Raw genomic sequence first — 17,322 nt, 5'->3', positions numbered from 1 at the left:
TGAAGAATGGTTACACCACACAGAGGAATCATTTTACCAATCACATTTAAAAATCAAATTTGCCTGCAGATGGTCCAGGTGGATTGTTAACAGTTGTACCTTGGGGATCTGGAATATATCCTTAACTTGAATTGGGAACTGCGGGAACTTTCAAATCAGAAAGGCTCTTTTTGAGACCACAGGCTTAGGAAGGCCAGATAGGTGCTGGATAAGCACAACAAAAGCAGAATTTTGGGAAGCGCAGTAGAAAGCACATAGCCTGAGGAACAGTTCAGGGCACTTTACCTCTTGTGGGTCGTTCCTCACCCTCTTTAGTTGGTGGGGTCTGTGAGGATGTTTCATCCCCAGCGTTAGAGATTTTCACATCTCCCGTGGATCATTGGCCTAATAGGACATAGCAGTGCTTCAGACAGCTCGGACTGACCGAAGTTCAGCCAGTGCCGGCTCTGGCCACCCCACCACCCCGACGCGCACTGCGGCAGGCCCTGTTCTCAGGGGAAATTACACACTGAGTTTCTGCCCCAGCCTCGGGCTCCCTTCCCTGCGTGTTTCAGGCCGCTGCGGCAGGCGGGCTCTTGCATGTGGGATGCGCTGCGGCTCCCTCTGTTTCAAATCCAGTTCTGGGGGTCGGGAGCGATCATTTCCCGCGCTGCCGAAGTCACCGGCGGGTTTGCGGGAGCTGTGCACCATCCTCAGCTCGTCCGCGCCCTCTGTGGGGACCGGCCCGGGGAGCCGGCGCAGCCCCCCGCCCGCACCGGCGGCTCTGCGGCGGGGAGGGACCCTGCGGCGCCCCCGGCCCCAGCCCTGGCGGAGCAGGACGGGGAGGCCCGGGGCCGGGGCTTTGAGCCGCTTTGAGCCTTTTAGAGGCCCTGAGAAAGCGGAACCGAATTACGGATTTTCATATTCCCCCGCTGCAGCGCCGCTAATATTTCATGCGTAGCTTGAGAGAGTCATCAAAAAAAATCAATGCAAGGATCACACTTCCCCCCCACGTGTATTAGCTTTTAGCACATACCGTTAATTACATTTGTCGGCTCATAATCGAAGGCTCACAATACTTTCCCTGCAGCTCTTTGTCACCGGGTTATTTTCAATTTGCAAAGTAGTGCCTCAAATAAAAAGGGAAAACCGATTTTTTTTTAATATTGTGCTCAATTAAACGCAACGTGTATGCAGTAATCTGATTTGTACAAGACAAACCCGCCAGCTGCAGTGGGTGCAGTTCCTAAGTGGAAGGAAGGTCAGACCGACTGGTCCCTACGGCCTCCTCTGGCCCTGACATCCACTAATCCTGGAGCAAGCTCCATGCAGACAGATGCCCAGAGCCCATCTGGAAGCTCATCGCTAGCGATTTCTATCTTCACGTCCCATCTTGGGAGCAGGAACCACTAGCTCAGCTCTGGGCTATCAGCTCCAGCGCTGCTGTTGCGATGCCAGGAGGTGGTGTGTCCCAGAGAAGCCCAGGGATCTGCCCTGCCAAGCGAAGTCAAGGGGTCTGGCCAAGCATGTATCAAATCCGTTAACTTAATTTGACAGCTGAAGGCTAGCTTTGATAATACTTCTAATGCACCATGCTGCATCTGGTAAAAGTAATTAAGTCTTGGCTAATGCATCATTTAATGCTGTTAATTTTTTGCTGAAACTGCCAGACTAGTAGTTTTTATTTTTAACTTAGCCTGAACTACTTGGTTTTGCTTTCGTGAAATAAAGAATTAGATCCTGCTAGCATAAAGTTTAAACAAATTTCCTGAAGCTGAAAAATGGCATTAAATCAGGTCTTTTCAGTACAAACTGATCCAGGTAATTCTTGCAGGGCTATCCTCTCAAGAGAAAACATAAATGGAAAATGTATATTTAAAATACAAACACTCAGACATTCAGAAAATAGATGCACTTGTGCATTTACATCATACAACCTACAGACATTCAGTTTGAAGTTACTAACTTAAACCATCATGTACTAAAGTGTTAATAGTAGAACCACACACAGAAGGAGGTTTGGCCAACATAACCATACAAGACCATGCCGGAGAGTTAGACCTGCTCAGACCCACAGCATGGGCTACCACAAACCTTGGCCTAAGGGCCCTCTCCTCCTGTCTCACACTGGGATGACTGGGAGCTGGGTGGATCCTCACTTCTTATTCCAGTCACAGCAGATAATCTGGCAAAAAGCCTGCAGTGGTGCAGTCTCAGATCCCTGAGACTGGCCAATTGCACCTCACCTTCTCCTAGAGCAAGGGGGAAGGCAAAGCAGTGCTGCGACTTACTTAAAAGCAGCCATGAAGTACTCATGAAGTAAAGCTTTATAAAATGATGTGTTGAGGGGAGGGAAGAATCAGAATATATTGCCCTTGAAGACACATATCATGGATATCAAGAAAACAGGAAAGCTGAGGCGATTCTGCCTGTTTGAAACTCTTGGTGGGCTCTAGTGAGATGCTAAGATTTGATATGGTGAAGATGATCAGACTTCTGAAGATGCACAGCACTTGTGTAGAGGACATCAGGTATAACCTGGGAAAAGAAAAACCTGGGAAGATGTCTCTTAGTGAGTCTTTAAGGGTAATACCATCTCCTTTAGAATAGCACTGCAATACTAGCTCTCAAAAAAGAAAAAAAAAAGAAAAAGTAAAGCAGGTCAAATCTGGAAAGTGTTAAGAAGGTTTCACAATGAAAGAGTAATGCCTATAGCAATGAGGTGTGAATATGAGCTTACAAATTAAGTTATACTGTTTCTGCAGGTTGAAACTTCTGTCCCAGAAGAGGAGGGCATATCATTACTCAAAAAAGTGGATTTTGTCCTACCCCTCAAAATCCTGTGTGATCCCGAGGGAGGCTTGGTGCAAATGACCCCCCAGAGGACACATAGCCATGTACGGTATAGGAGAATCCCACATGTTCTTTCCTGGTCAAATTCTCTGTTCTTCCAATCAGGAAAAGGTGTGCAGAAGCTCTTACACCAGCCCTGTACCAAATGTCTGCACTAAGGAACCTTTCCACAGCTACATGCTCTGCTTTTCACAACTGTTTTACATCAGCAGACAAAAATCTCTGCCCCAAATCTATTCTTACAGGGTATTCACCTAAGTGTCAGTCAGGGCTGATCGTTCACATTTACCTCAGTCTTAGATACAGATGCAGTTTAACAAGCTCACAGGATGGTACAGCTAATTTGTAAGTCAATATTTCAGCTTTGTCTTTGACAGTATGCAGCATCTTTTTATGCACCAGGAACATCTTTAATTTACATACTCTACATCTTCAAGCTGCTCAGGTGTGACCATGTTATAAAACCTACATGATTCCAGTATAGCTTTGTGTAAACATAATTTATTTATTTGCTCTGCCAGCCTATGACAGCACAGAATAATAGCAGAGAGACACAGCAAATCAGTTTGCTTTAGTTTAAAGATCAGCCACAAGATTACAATCTGGCTCTTACAAAGACAGTACAGGTTCTAAGCCCATATTTTCTGTCTAAGCAGATCTGCTTAACATTTTTTCAAGAGATTTACAATACTAGATCATGCTAGAATTGGACATATGGGATGGCATGATATAGGATAATGAAAGGTCTGCAAGTTTTGTGTAGGAGTTAAACAGTGATGTTTTAAGAAATACAGCAGATCTATTGTTGATGTTATTTTACAAGAAAACCAAAATGTGTAGTTTCATTTATTGCATCCAAATTACAACCAAAGCCTCAAACCAAACACAAGCAATGCTACACTAGAGCAAATATCATAATAAAGTAATATTTGCATATGTATCAATACAGGGTATCAGAATGAGCAGTTCACATACCCAATTCTGCAATAAGGTTCCTGTGCAACTAGTTGGTTTTGTTGCAATCTTGCATACGATCTAAAGATGTCTCCACTTGTGCTGGCAGTCAAGCTGCACAGGTTGTTACCCAGTTCTGTACATGTGCAGATTATGCCCTAAAACTGGTTCTGCCCAGCACTCAAGATTGCACTTCTTATGTGATCAGTAATTTACTGCTTGTGATTTGTGTTTATACCTTTGTGGCTTCTGGTAACATCCTGTGCCTGTACTTTTTTCAAGGCCACTGCTATCATCTTGTTCTCGTACTCTTGGTGGCCCATCCTATAATCCCCTGCTGTTCTTCAGCAGACTTCCAAGACATGGCTTCCTGCTAACATAACTAATGTTTTATTAGCACAACCTAGTCATGCACGCATCCCTCTTCTAGGGTCATTGGCTAGATCACTGTACAGAAATAATGGTCCATTAAAATGTGTGTATAGATAACTAGAAAGAGCAATATAAACAGATATGATGCTTTGTTAACTACCTGTTATTAATATCTATTAGTTACGGCACTATCACTGGTGTGTTATCAAAATTGTTCTACAACATATGTGAACTTCTAACCAAACATATAGGTTGATACAATTTAGAGAGCTTTTTGAAGTCAAAGGCTGACTAACCAAACCAGCTTAACTTTAAATCATCCCTGAAACCACACTTTTTTGTCATCAATTGATTCCAGTGTGCTTGAGAATGACCAGTTTTCTGTATCAGTGCAAAATTTATCTATAGAGAAACTGCATTCATTACTGTTTTGTACTCTGTTTTCCTCTCTTTCTCTTACACGTGCCTCATGTAAGCTTTTGTGGCCTGGAACACCTTTTCCTTCAAAGCCTGCCCAGAGCTGACTCCCACTGCCTGCCTAAATTTCAGTTATAGTAAAACAGAAGCAGAAGCATGGTAGAGAGATCGTTTTCAATGAGGTTTCTGGATTACTGTGCCTTGTCTTTTACAGGGATTGTCATCTTTTATCACGGTGCCAACTAATCAGTCCTACCCATCTTTTGATATTTCCCTCAGCAGTCAGCTCAGTTTCTCACCAGCTTGTAAACACTCAATTGTCTCCATTTTCAAAAATAACTTTTGTACAGAGCAGGAAAGAGGGTGAAATTCAAACATGGGCTCATTCCATAGAGATCTACAGAATAAGCTCCGAGTTCAGTTTGCGACATTATCCTTCCACGCCAGTTCCAAACAGGTTCCCTGTGACTAACATTTCTGTGACTTGATTTACAGACACACTTAGCATCTGCAATTCATTAAATATATTTAAACTTCTGGGTGGCTCAGCTCCTCTGAAAAATTGGACCTAATAGCATTCTACATAGAAAAGGATATAAGTATCTATTAACCTGTAGCAATTTACACTACCATAACATTTATAAAGATATGAATAATGTGCACAGTCATGCACATGGTACTAACACAGACTGAATAATTCATTGCAAATCTGGGCAATATTTTTATCAAATACTTATGATGAATAAATGTCTTCCTTATTCAGTACCTCAATATATGTTTGAACAATATTCTGCAAATAATATTTCATGCAAATGTTGGCAATTTACTCCACTGAATAATTATTTCCAAATCAATTTCCTCATGATTAACTATTGTTATTTATTCACTGAGCTAGGTTCTGTCTAGGCTAATAAACAGGCATGGCATTAGCCCCAAAGTACTTATAATCTTAGCTTCAGACACACAAGCTTGCACACAAGTGGATTTCTATGCTACCACAATACTTCTGGGATCAGAATGGAAATAAAATAAATATGGGGAACAAAAGAGAGGAAGAAAAATGACTCAAAAGTTACAACTATAAAATGACTGGTTATTTATTGGTCGATATGTCTTTATTCCATTGACTGTCATTGTTTAGGTTGTTTTTCATCTTTCTCTGCCTTTCTCTTCTTTAATTCTAACCCCTGAATACATTCAATCTCTCCTTATTTTCTATCATTGTCTGTTTGTTAAAGATCGACTACTTTTTATTTGCTTGTAATTAGTCATCAAACTCTGATTTTATGTTATGCTTGCAGGACTGTATATGCCCAAATAATTCTACAGCCATGAAAATATTTTTCAAGATCCAAATCCAAGGCGTGCACATTTCAGATGCTGATTTTGTCTTATTTCCTTTAATTTTCAGATAACTACACACTGTCACCCTGAACAAAATTCACCTCTCTATCACCAGTGGTCAAAACAGGACCATTATGGCATTTTGTAGTGCAGAACCTTATAGATACTTTATAAGTACTATGCTATATGTGTGTGTGTGCGTGTGCGTGTGCGCGAGCATGCATGTATAAAAAACAGGTCCTTTATACTTTACTAAACTTACATACTTTCTATATAAAGTATGGTACTTTATAAGTTTCAAAGAAAGCCCTTCCGCTTCTGGTGTCTGGCCTTGGGTTTCCTTTGGCTCCCATGAAGGGCCCCTGTTGTTGTAAGATTACTATTATTATTACTATAACTATTAGCTGGTTTTTTTTCCATCCAAAGTGTCTAAAATAATGTGATGGCTGTGCTGCAGCCCTCCAGAGTGAGCATTTTACAGCACGAATCAGAATGGACGCGTTGTTGACCTGTATGTGGGAGTTTGGGAGATCTGGGGACGGCTCTGGAAGACCAGCTAAGGTGATGGGAGCCAAACTTGCCTCCTGGAGTGCGTCCTTCGGCAACCCAGTTGGTGAGCTCTGAGACACCTCTGCGATGCATCCCAAAGCATGGGAAAGGGGCACAGTTGGGAGATTCACTTCAAAAGCATGCTCCTGAACCAAATTAAAATGCTGGTGTAGGCGCACCCTACAACACCATGCACAGATGTAATCCTCCTGCAGTATATCAAGCTCTCTTTTGCTAGAACAAAATGACATTTAAAAAGAGCTTCTAGCTGAAAACTGGCATTACAACTTCTTCACAGTGATGATGCTTAGGCAAACTGTTTACTACTGTTACAATATACCTGTCTCTACAGTATTTTACTGGACTTTGCAATTGTGTTGGCTTGTCACTGATGCTGAAGCAAAAGAAAATAAACATATCAAAGACATGCACACATTGCTTAAAAAAATAATACAGATTATAGCCTGTTAAGAGTCTCCCTTGTCCTCAAAATAAAAAACAAACAAGAAAGCAGAGTCATGAAAGAGGGGCTCTCTACTCTGCCAACTACTTAAAGTCTCTGTGTCTCAGTCTCTGATCAGATCCAAAGTCAGATGTTTTATGATTTAGTCATTTTTGTATATACAAAAATCTAATTTGTAGCTACTTTTAAAAGAAAATTTTGGTGCATTGAGAAGGACAAGGGCTCCTGGCCTGGTCCTATTCCCAGTGGCTATCATTACAGAGAGAAGGGATTACGATATGACACTGTGGCCCAGTGACGCCCCAGATAAATGGAGTTTGTCCACTTCTAGTTTGGACAATATTGGATTTACCTATTTTTTGCCTTCTAGCAAGAGTAATAACCATATGAATTCATGCACATTTTTATTTACTATTATTCTTCTGTTATTGCCTTATCCATGCAAATACTGCAGTGGTTATTGCAGTATTGCAGTAAGACTGTATGACTGCAAGATCAGAAACAAATTTTCTAAGCCTTGGCTTTATTATTTTAATTCTTATCCTGATAATGAAACACCAAATGAGAACAGAATTGAGCCTAAGAGATGAGATGTCAGAATAATTTTGTATCTTGTCACTAGGTAACCATTCTAATGGTATCTCTTACTTAGCTGCCTTCATTAATGACTTTATGGTGAAAGCATGTTTCAGCAATTCAGATAGTGTGGAATAGAGTGTGTTCTGGGGCAAAAGATTAGCTTAATGAGGAAGAAGCCAATTTCCTGACTAAGTGCCTTACATAGTTCCTGCTTTTTAAAAAAAGGACTGACATGGACACTTTGTCATTACAAGGTATCAAAAATACTTAACTTCACAGTTTGGTGCATTTATATTAATCCTGTAGAGGAAAGAGACAGATGAATAGATGTTCTCACCTAGTGAAATAGAAGGGAAAATCTGTCCCTCCAAGTCCTTTTGTTCAACAGAGAAACCTTCATTATTAAGAGACTGTGTTCAAGGAGCAGACTATCATTTTGCTTCTCAGGCACTCTACAAGTTTCACTAGATGATTATTGCACCTTTAGGTACCTCTAAAAATATGGCTCACAGACACTAAATAATAGAGCTTTGTGACAGAACTTCGATAAACAGTGAATCGGGCCTCATATCTTTCTACTTGAATGTTGTCATGGGCAAACGTATTTAACTTTAGTAGTCAAGGAGTAATAACACAGGATTTCAGTAAATGTAAATTACAGTGACACAGTGCCACAATATTTAGTAGAACTAGAGAAGCTGTAGAAGGAAACAACTATTAGCATTAGATCATCTAGTCCATCTCCTTGCCAACACAAGGGATATTTCTCTACAGCCTTGGCAAGCAAACCTGATAATCAGGCTTGCCAAAATAAAAACTGGCAAGAGCCTTAATACCTGATGTGCAAAAAAAAAAAAGAAAAAAGAAAGAAAAAAGAAATGAGCAAAAACATAATATTTACTTCATCTGCATCTTTTTCAGAATATAAGCAGAAAGAATAAAATGCCCTTGAGTGTTCATCTATGGGAAAAGTCTGCACTGTATTAGCTGTGTCTCCACACTTGACAGTTTATGCCATCTTGGATTTTTCCAGTAAATTTAAGTACCATACTGGAAAAATTCTACAGGGAAGGTTTAATATTTTTGCCCTATTTACTAAATAAAAGATGTACAATTTACCAGTCTACATCAGCAAGTTATGACAAGCTTGCCATAATACAAAAAGACTGTGAGTTTAGGGAACAGAGATTTAACACATTAAAAGATTATAGTTTTAGATAGTCTCAAGCTCTCTCTCTTATCTGCAGCAAAGCCCCTCTGGAAGTGAGCTCTCCAGCTAACTCTTTTCAGTGGGAGCATTTCTTCCTCATAAAGTGACTCAGAATAACATTAAGACTTATATAAACAAAGTGGACTCTGTTTGTCCCTCTCCAAAACTGCACCTTGTTAATAGTCCACTGTGAAATGAGGAAGATGAAGGAAGCTGGACAGCCCTCGGAGAAACATCTGCAATTAGAAGATACCCTGATTCCCTCATACAAATGATGTTGTATGAGATACTTTGAAATGTGCATGACAACCACTAGCTTGGCAATGAATATTTCTCTTAACTGAGCAGAATGCTTCTCCTAAAAGATTTATCTTTGTTACTGCTAGTCACCAAACAAAAGTGACCAAACAAGACAGCTTTAGGCGGATGATGAGCAAAAACCATTATGCTTTGAGGCTGGGGACTCTACTGGTGACTGTCACACTGCCCATCCCATGGGAGACAGGCATGTATGACAACCTGAAAATCCTCAGGTAGCAGCCGAGATCAGGCTGGATGGCCCACTGGAAACCGTTCCCTGTGCCATGCTGGTGTGACAGCCACTGTTCTGCGGTTTTGGAAAGAAAAAAAAAAGAGAGTTTTTGTATTGAACATAAGCCTGCCAGTCAGCTTACGTAATGATTAGACCAAATCCAAGAAACAGGAATAGACGTATAAAATATTCATTATTTGTTCCTTGTCATCTAGCAGTCCTTTCTGTTTAGATTAGTTTAGCTTTCAGGACAGTCAAACTGACTACCACTATGTGATCTACTTAAAATATACTGGTCCAAAACTTAAGGTGGTATAAGTTCATATAACTCTGCTGCTTTCAGTAGAGCAGTGGTAATTTTTATCAGCTGAGTTTCTAGCCTATTATTAAAATTTGCTTCTAACATACCCCCTCCAAAAAGTAGAAATGTTATAATCTCTGTATTCTAATGGAAAATAAATATTGTGCATGATTTATATGTCCTACAGACCCAAAATAAACGTGTAAAGCATAAATAAAAGGATGGATATTGTACTCTTCTCAAATAAATCATTCTTCGCTTCATGCCTGAGTTTACATGAGTTGTGGCATCACATGTTGTGTCTTACATTCACTCTTATCCTATCATTTTTGCATAAGAAATTTCAAAGTTCTCAAATACTGAGTATTTAATTGGTTGTGGGAAGCTGTAAGCAGACAATTATATTTTCCCAAAGCGAAGATGCTGTTCTCAGAGAATCAATAAGAAATAGAATATGTTAAATCTATGTCCACAGAAGACAGGCTTTCAGAAAAAGTATGTGTAGCTTTTTTTTGAATGTTGCAGAACCAGACAAGAACTATTATGCAACAGATCCAGTTGTCGTTTCTGATGTACCCTGCCTCACCTCAGGATTCCTCCTACCCTTTGATGGTCACTGCCAATAGACATCCAGATTCTCACTGGATAAACATCAGCATTATTCCATCAAAAAGAGTAAAGTTACACTTTTCTTCATTACCTGTAAGATCTGAAAAAGATAAAACTCATGGCTAGGTTAACACAACATGGCCTTTCCAAAGAAAGTGATATTTTTCTACTCTCTGCGATTCCCTGAGATGGTAAACAGCACAGTCATCAGAAAATAAATAACAATTTTAATGGAATTTGATATTCTCCTGGCAAAAAGCTGCTTGAGAAGTGGTCAGGGGATATCAATCAGTGAGAAGCTGGCTCAGAGACAGAAAACAAAGAATAGAAATATTTGGTCACTTTTTAACTTCACAAAGATGACTGTAAAATACCCCATATACCCTACTAAGACCGAACTGATTTGCTAAATTTATTAATGAATGAGTAACAAGCAAGTATTGAAAGGCAGAATTCTGCAGATGGAACAAATCAGTGGACCCTAGAAAAAAATCATTTGACAAAACTAGAGTGGGTCTGCCAATGAAAATCAGCATAAAGTATATGAAAATACACTGAAGGATGAAAAAGAGATATTCACCCACAATACAGGTTTACAAATTTTTACATGATTGCTTTTATGTCAACCAATTTTTATTATAAACACAGTAGCAGAATTATGCAGTAATAAGTCTTAGCCCAACATAACCGTCCTAAGCGGGATCCAGCTCTAGATCTTAATTTTTCCATTGTCACCTAGAACATCTTGCCCCTAGACCTTTTCTTCTCCCGATCAAACAAGCCCAGTTCCCTCTGCCTGTCCATATAGATTATGCATTGTAGGTCCCCGATAGCTCCTGCTGGACCCTTTCCAGTTTCTTATCAGACCTCTTGAACTGTTCAGGAGACTACAAACAGAGTCAGTACTTTTGGATCTTCTCTGGTGCTGGACAACCCATAAAAAATACATGGGCAGCTGTAACATAAATTCCCCCCTCAGCATGTCTCCCTTGCCATTCCATCTCCATACAAAGAGAAAGAAAATAAAATGTTACAGAACTTTAGGTCAGTAAATAAAAACAGAATTAAAACTTCAGCCTCTGAATTTTGGGAGGGCTGAGGGAGAAAATGACCACCAGGGCAGTGCAGGTGGAAGCAAGATTTCATTCTAAATATATTTATGAGGATTCTCTGGTAAAGGACCTCCACAAAACTTATGGTTCAGAAGGAGTTCTGGCGAAATATAGTGCATCTTTCATGTAACTTCAGTCAAAATTACCCGACAAAACCAATCAATCAGTCTGCCCCCCTTCATTTGATAACCTTTCATTATTCTATCAGTGACAATGACAGAAGCCTACATCCGGTAAGGACAGGATCACTTTGTTATCATTAAAACATAGACACCTCTATGGCAACACCAGGCAATTGTCAAGGGCCACTTCACAGCATCTGAGCACAGGAAGTGACCAATAACATCTCTAGCTGAGAATTTCAGGAGAGACTATGTCTACTTAGGTAAAAACAGAAGAGTCCAGACAAGAATCACCCAAAGTGATGCCGAAAGGGCAGAGAAGCTATGAACACCCTTGACTTCTGCAGACAGTACCTTCAGCAATGACATGGCAAATCTGTTTCAACAGCAGTTTTCAAACTTTTCAGATCATGCCCCATTTGTTTTCTCTAACAGTTTAGACCTCTCCCTGGCATCTCTATACGCATTCAACAGAAACAAAAAAAGCTATTGTACAACTCTCATTAAACACTGAAAGCAGTGAGGCGTGTTGTGCCTGTGAGATCCCCTGGGCCACATCCATGGAGGTTATAATCATGCTGTTTCTTCTGTTCCTATATGTAGAGAGTAGAAGGGGGATAAGGAAGATTTGAGGCAAAGGAGATTCTTGAAACAAGAGGGATTTAATTCTATATTGTAAAATTATTTGAGACAGGGGTTGATCTCCTGTCACAGTGGTGCCATAATGCTGATACCAATAATCTTCAACTGGCAGATGTAGATGATCATTGCAAAGTGTGGTTACTCTTCTGACACACGCAAAACCAGCTGGGGTTTCAAAGTTCAAAATCTAGTGATTTTGGATGATGCCAAAAAGTCAAGACACTGGCTTCACATGAGGACTTTCAGTCTCACTTTCAAACTCCCATCTTGCAGGTGTGTATTTTCCTGTGGTCCTACCTTCTGCCTCTATCCTTCCTCAGCACAGGGCTGTGAGTTTTCTGCCCAGTCTACACAGACCTCAGCCAGGCTTCGCTGGGCGGAAGCCAGCCAGCTACAGAGCTCTCTCTGCAGGCACCAGCAAGAGCTGCAATTCTGCCCTCCTGAGGCTGTGGATTCGTCCACTCACAGTCAGGACATAGGCTTCAGGGGAACCTAAAAATGACCATACTGACCAAAATGCCAGGTTACTCAAATGTTCTCTTCTCCTCCTTGTGTCACTCTCACTGAAAACTTGTAATACTGAGATCACCAGTGTTATATGACATTCCTGTGACAAGTGATTTAAACCATAGTTTTTCAGATTGATACAGAGTAAGCACAAACTGAGCGTTGCCTGAAAATAATATACTCATCAAGCCTATGGTACCATCATTTGGCCAATAGATACCACAGAGCAATAGCAATGCTGGGTTGATCATTTTTTTCATTATTGATCAAGTAAAAATTGACTTGGTTTCAGCCACATTTTTCATCCTTTCGGCACTCCTCCTGCCATACCACAAGGACCCCAGTCCCGTGTCTCCAATGGTGTAGAGCCTTCATAGCTGGCTCCTTGCGCACTGGTCTCCCTTAGCTCCTGCTTGGAGCTGTGGAGGAGGATGGAGGGGATGCTGTGATGGAGCTATACGTAGCTCTTAGAGGTTTCTGTAGGAATCGATGCCACTTGGCACAAATTAGAGCACATTTCAGGGCTTTTTTGCCTCAACCAGGGACAGAACCTGGTAGAAACTTTGGATCTATAGTCAGCTCTCTGGCATTTTGCCACTTTATTTCCTTGAGTGGCAAGCTTGGCACAAAGAAAAATCCCACTTACTACTAGAGGGTGGTTCAAATCTTTCTGAGAAAACAGTATGCTTTTAAAGGGCCAAAGTTTACTGGGCAAAAGAAAATGTCTCAGCTGGTGGGACACCTGCTGTGTATGCCTTACATTAAGCTTTGCTTAAAGCCAGATCTTTGATTGGCAGTACTGGCCAAATCCTGTCTACTCAACTGACATGCTGTCCATCTGTGGTAACTAAATAATTCATAGTTGCCTCAATGTGGAGACTTCATTCTGGTCTTATTAATAGATGACAGCAATCTTGAGGCCAGTCTCCCCTATCATTGGTTAGACTCCCATTAATCCAGCCCTTAGGCTAGTAACTAGTTTTCCTACCAGCATGGCCTTGGCACTTAAAAAGCCAACAAGTATTGGAATCTCAGGCTGCAACTCAGCAAAGCCTGTTAATTCTACTAAATGCAACCATGTCCTCAAAAATTACGTGCTTTGCTGAATTCCTGAAAAAAGTTCGCTTTCAGAGAGAATGTCAAGCGTTATTCCCACTGGGCAGGAGTTACTCAAGCACATATGTTCACTGACTTGCTGCCAATGCTTATGTGAGCAACTGCCCAGCAAGAGGTACACATAGTTCACATCTGACACTCAGAATCTTATCTAGGATGTGCTCTGCCTGACTGACCATTGCTTTTTGGCCCATAAAATTATTGATTTTCATCAGAAAAGGAACAGGGAGAAACCTTGGATCCACAGTCAGCTCAGAAATTTGTGATTTTCCTTAAATTCTTTACAGGGACATTGAGCAACAGAACAAACATACTATTTTTTAAACTAGGGAAGCACTGTTTCATAGCTGACAGCCTGTGAAACCACCCACCCACTGTAGAGTAAAAGAAATTTTAATAGTTGAGTTACAAAACTCTTGATGAGTTTAGGACGGTATGATGGATGTACGCATTAAATGACAGCAAACAAAACAGCTACAACATGATCTATATTTTACATGTTGCTTTTCAGGTATCCTGTTTTTGCAATATGAAATGTATACTGCATGCTCTTTGGTAGCCTGGATAGAGACTAATTCAAAGAAAGTTATAAAGTGTTAACAAATAAACAGTTACAAAAATGAAAAGTTGTAAAAGACACACAAGGTGAAAATACTTCTGTGCTATAGCCTGTGGAAAGACTTTTTTGGATCATAATGGAATACATAGCAGTCTCTTTGCTCTTCTTAACTGCTTTTAGTAGCAATAATAGTATTTTTATTTTTTTTTTAGCAAGCCAACATTTAAAACAAATCAAAGAGAAACTAGGACTTGAGATGTAGGCAGAGGGAACACTGTTCCACAGTCCAGAAAATTATCTGGCCAAAGAGCCTGATTATTGCTTTGTGGTTAGGTCATTCACCTTGGGGGATTACTTGGTTTCAGTCTCTTGCTTCTCAAGGATTTACACACTTTCCACACTATATCTAATGCGTATATAATGTGAATGTTCCCTGGATTACATGATATAAACTGCCCAGGCCCCCTCCTGTTCAGTAACCTACCAGAATGCTCCTTTTGTGTCTTTCCCTTCTAGACCCATGACTCCTGCATTTCCTTCTGCATCATGACACAATTTAGCAAGACCACAGCTTCCCCGCATCCATCCTTGCCTACAACAGCCTAAGATATTCTCCAGGAGCTTATGGTTTAAGCCTACAAATCATAAGCCTCGAAGAGACAATTTAACAGGTCATCTACCTCCTGCCCAGGCCCACTAACACACTATACAACACAGTGAGCACGCCGTGACTTCCCCCAGCGATGTGGAGAAAGACGCAGAAAGACGCACTGCTGCATTTGGTGAGGGGTCTGATCCCATCACTGCAGCTTGGCGCTGCCCAGAGCACACATACTCATCCCCTCCAGAGATATCGCAGCAGCGAATGCACTGTCGATCATGGTTGGTCCCTGCTTGGCACCGAGCAGCGTGACGGGGTCAGTGCCAGTCTGTCGCTGGCTTCTGACTGCCAGACACATAGGTACTCAGACTTAGTGATAGCATATGTTTTTTAATTACAGTTCTCTATCACCACATCAGCTATGCCTGCTGCCTGTTTTAAGCAAATACCTTTATTGGATTTGACCATTAGTTTTGGCTCTATTTACACCAATCAAAGCAAAACACCGTAGAAATGCTCTAGAATAGAAAGGTTAAAACCAGAGCAATACCACAAAATGAAAACAGGCTGTTGCAGATCTGTTTTTTTTCTCCAGAGGTTTTTGTATCCATAGGTTCAGCTGAAGCCAAAAGGTGTTTGATATCCATGAAATATCAGGTACTACAGGAACAACAATTCTTTAGTGTCACACATCATCTTTGAAAATTCTACAGGAAGATATGAAAGGGAAAGGACTTTTGCCACAACCAATTCCCACGACATATACACAGTATTTTGTAGGGTTCCAAGCTGTACCAAATCTGTTTCCAGCCTCAGAATAAGAGAACTTCAGAGAGAATCCTGATATAATTTGGGAAATTCACACTTCAGGAAAGCTTACCTTCATGTTCTTCCTGTAACGCTTCAGCAGTGAGAGCACCAATTTCTATCTGGGTCAAGAAAACAGCAAGTACATATGCCAACTGAACTGTTTGTTCTGAATGTGGCACCACATTTGGGATTTTTTTTCACTTACTGCATAAGCAGAAAAAGAAACACGGTCACCACATGACTCTAGAAGAAAATGTACCTTTTTTGTTCCGTCTATTTTGAGGATTCAGCCCAGAATTTTTCTTTAAAACTCACTTCAAGAAATCCCAGAAATGCAGTAGAAAATCCCATAAATATTACTCTCATCATTATTATGTTCTGAAACTGAAACTTGTACACAGGAGATCCAAGCAATTTGTATATCAACTAGAGTAAATGAAGATCTGTTGGCTGATGCCTTGCAAATCAGTTGAACCAAGTTATTTGCTTTATATTAGCCAAAAACCTGGCTTGGTGTCTCCTCATCTTTCTTAATATCACCCTTCTCCTTCACCCCCAAAGAAATATGTTGCATATGTTCTGACAAGTTTATAAGTAAGTTTAAATAATTCAAACTATTACAGGGACAAATAAATTCAGTATTATTTTTAAGTCACTGCCGTTTTACTAAGTTTTAAAATATGGATAACTTTAAGAAAATGTAATTTTGCAGTTATAATTTTAGTTCATCTTTATCAAGCATATAAAAATATTTTCATTTAAACACATTCCTGAGTTTGAAGAAGATCATTTCTAGCATTTGAAAGAGTGGTACGGTACTATTTGAGTATTACTAAACACAACCTTTTCTGATACAGAACTTTGAGAAACGTATCCTCTGTCATTGTGTTTACAGCAGATGATCAAATAGTCTACTTCTTGTTCATTTATGCTATGAGAGATAAGCGAACATTACAGGCGAACTGAATTTCTGCTGAGACTTCTATTTCTACAGGTATTTGCAATGAGGTTAATCATACCTGCTTAGTTCTTTTGCACTTTATGTCTACTACAGAATGAATCACAAACCTGCCATTCTGTTTTCTCACTCTGAATTCACATCTCAAGTCTTTAAGTTCCATTAAGGAGTCACTGTCAACGCGTGCAGACCATTTCTAAATAGTAACGCATGTATGTATACTTTCAGCTTTCCCAATACGTTCTTCTCACACAATAGCCCTACCTGCTTTTGCTAGTTTTATGGCTCTACATATCCAGCTCAGCTTCTGAAAAGTTAGAAAAAAAATTGGAAAAAAACAGTTTTTACAGTTCAATTTGCAATTGCTAAAACAGTATTTTAATTTGTAACACAAACGATGTTCTATCCAAGAGGGTAAGAAAAACTTCTGCCTTTTCACCTGCTTCATAGAGTTAAAGCCAACATGCATATATCATCCTTTCATCTAGCCACATGAACTACGCCATATTTATCTTCACATATGATGCAAGAGAAAATTATTAAAATCAGCAATTTGTCATTGTTTACAAAAAAACCACCACAAAACAAAACAAAATACCCTTACCTGAATTTATAACCTCCATAAAATGATGAATGTAGCATTTTCTTCTATAAGGTGCTGGAATGCTTAATGAAAACTTTGCCAGTAAAAAGTTTGTCTCATTCCTGATCTGAATTTTTCAATATCTTTGGA

Source organism: Apteryx mantelli, chromosome 6 (genome assembly GCF_036417845.1).
Source record: "Apteryx mantelli isolate bAptMan1 chromosome 6, bAptMan1.hap1, whole genome shotgun sequence".
Taxonomy (NCBI): Eukaryota; Metazoa; Chordata; class Aves; order Apterygiformes; family Apterygidae; genus Apteryx; species Apteryx mantelli.
Note: the sequence above shows the minus strand (reverse complement) of the source record.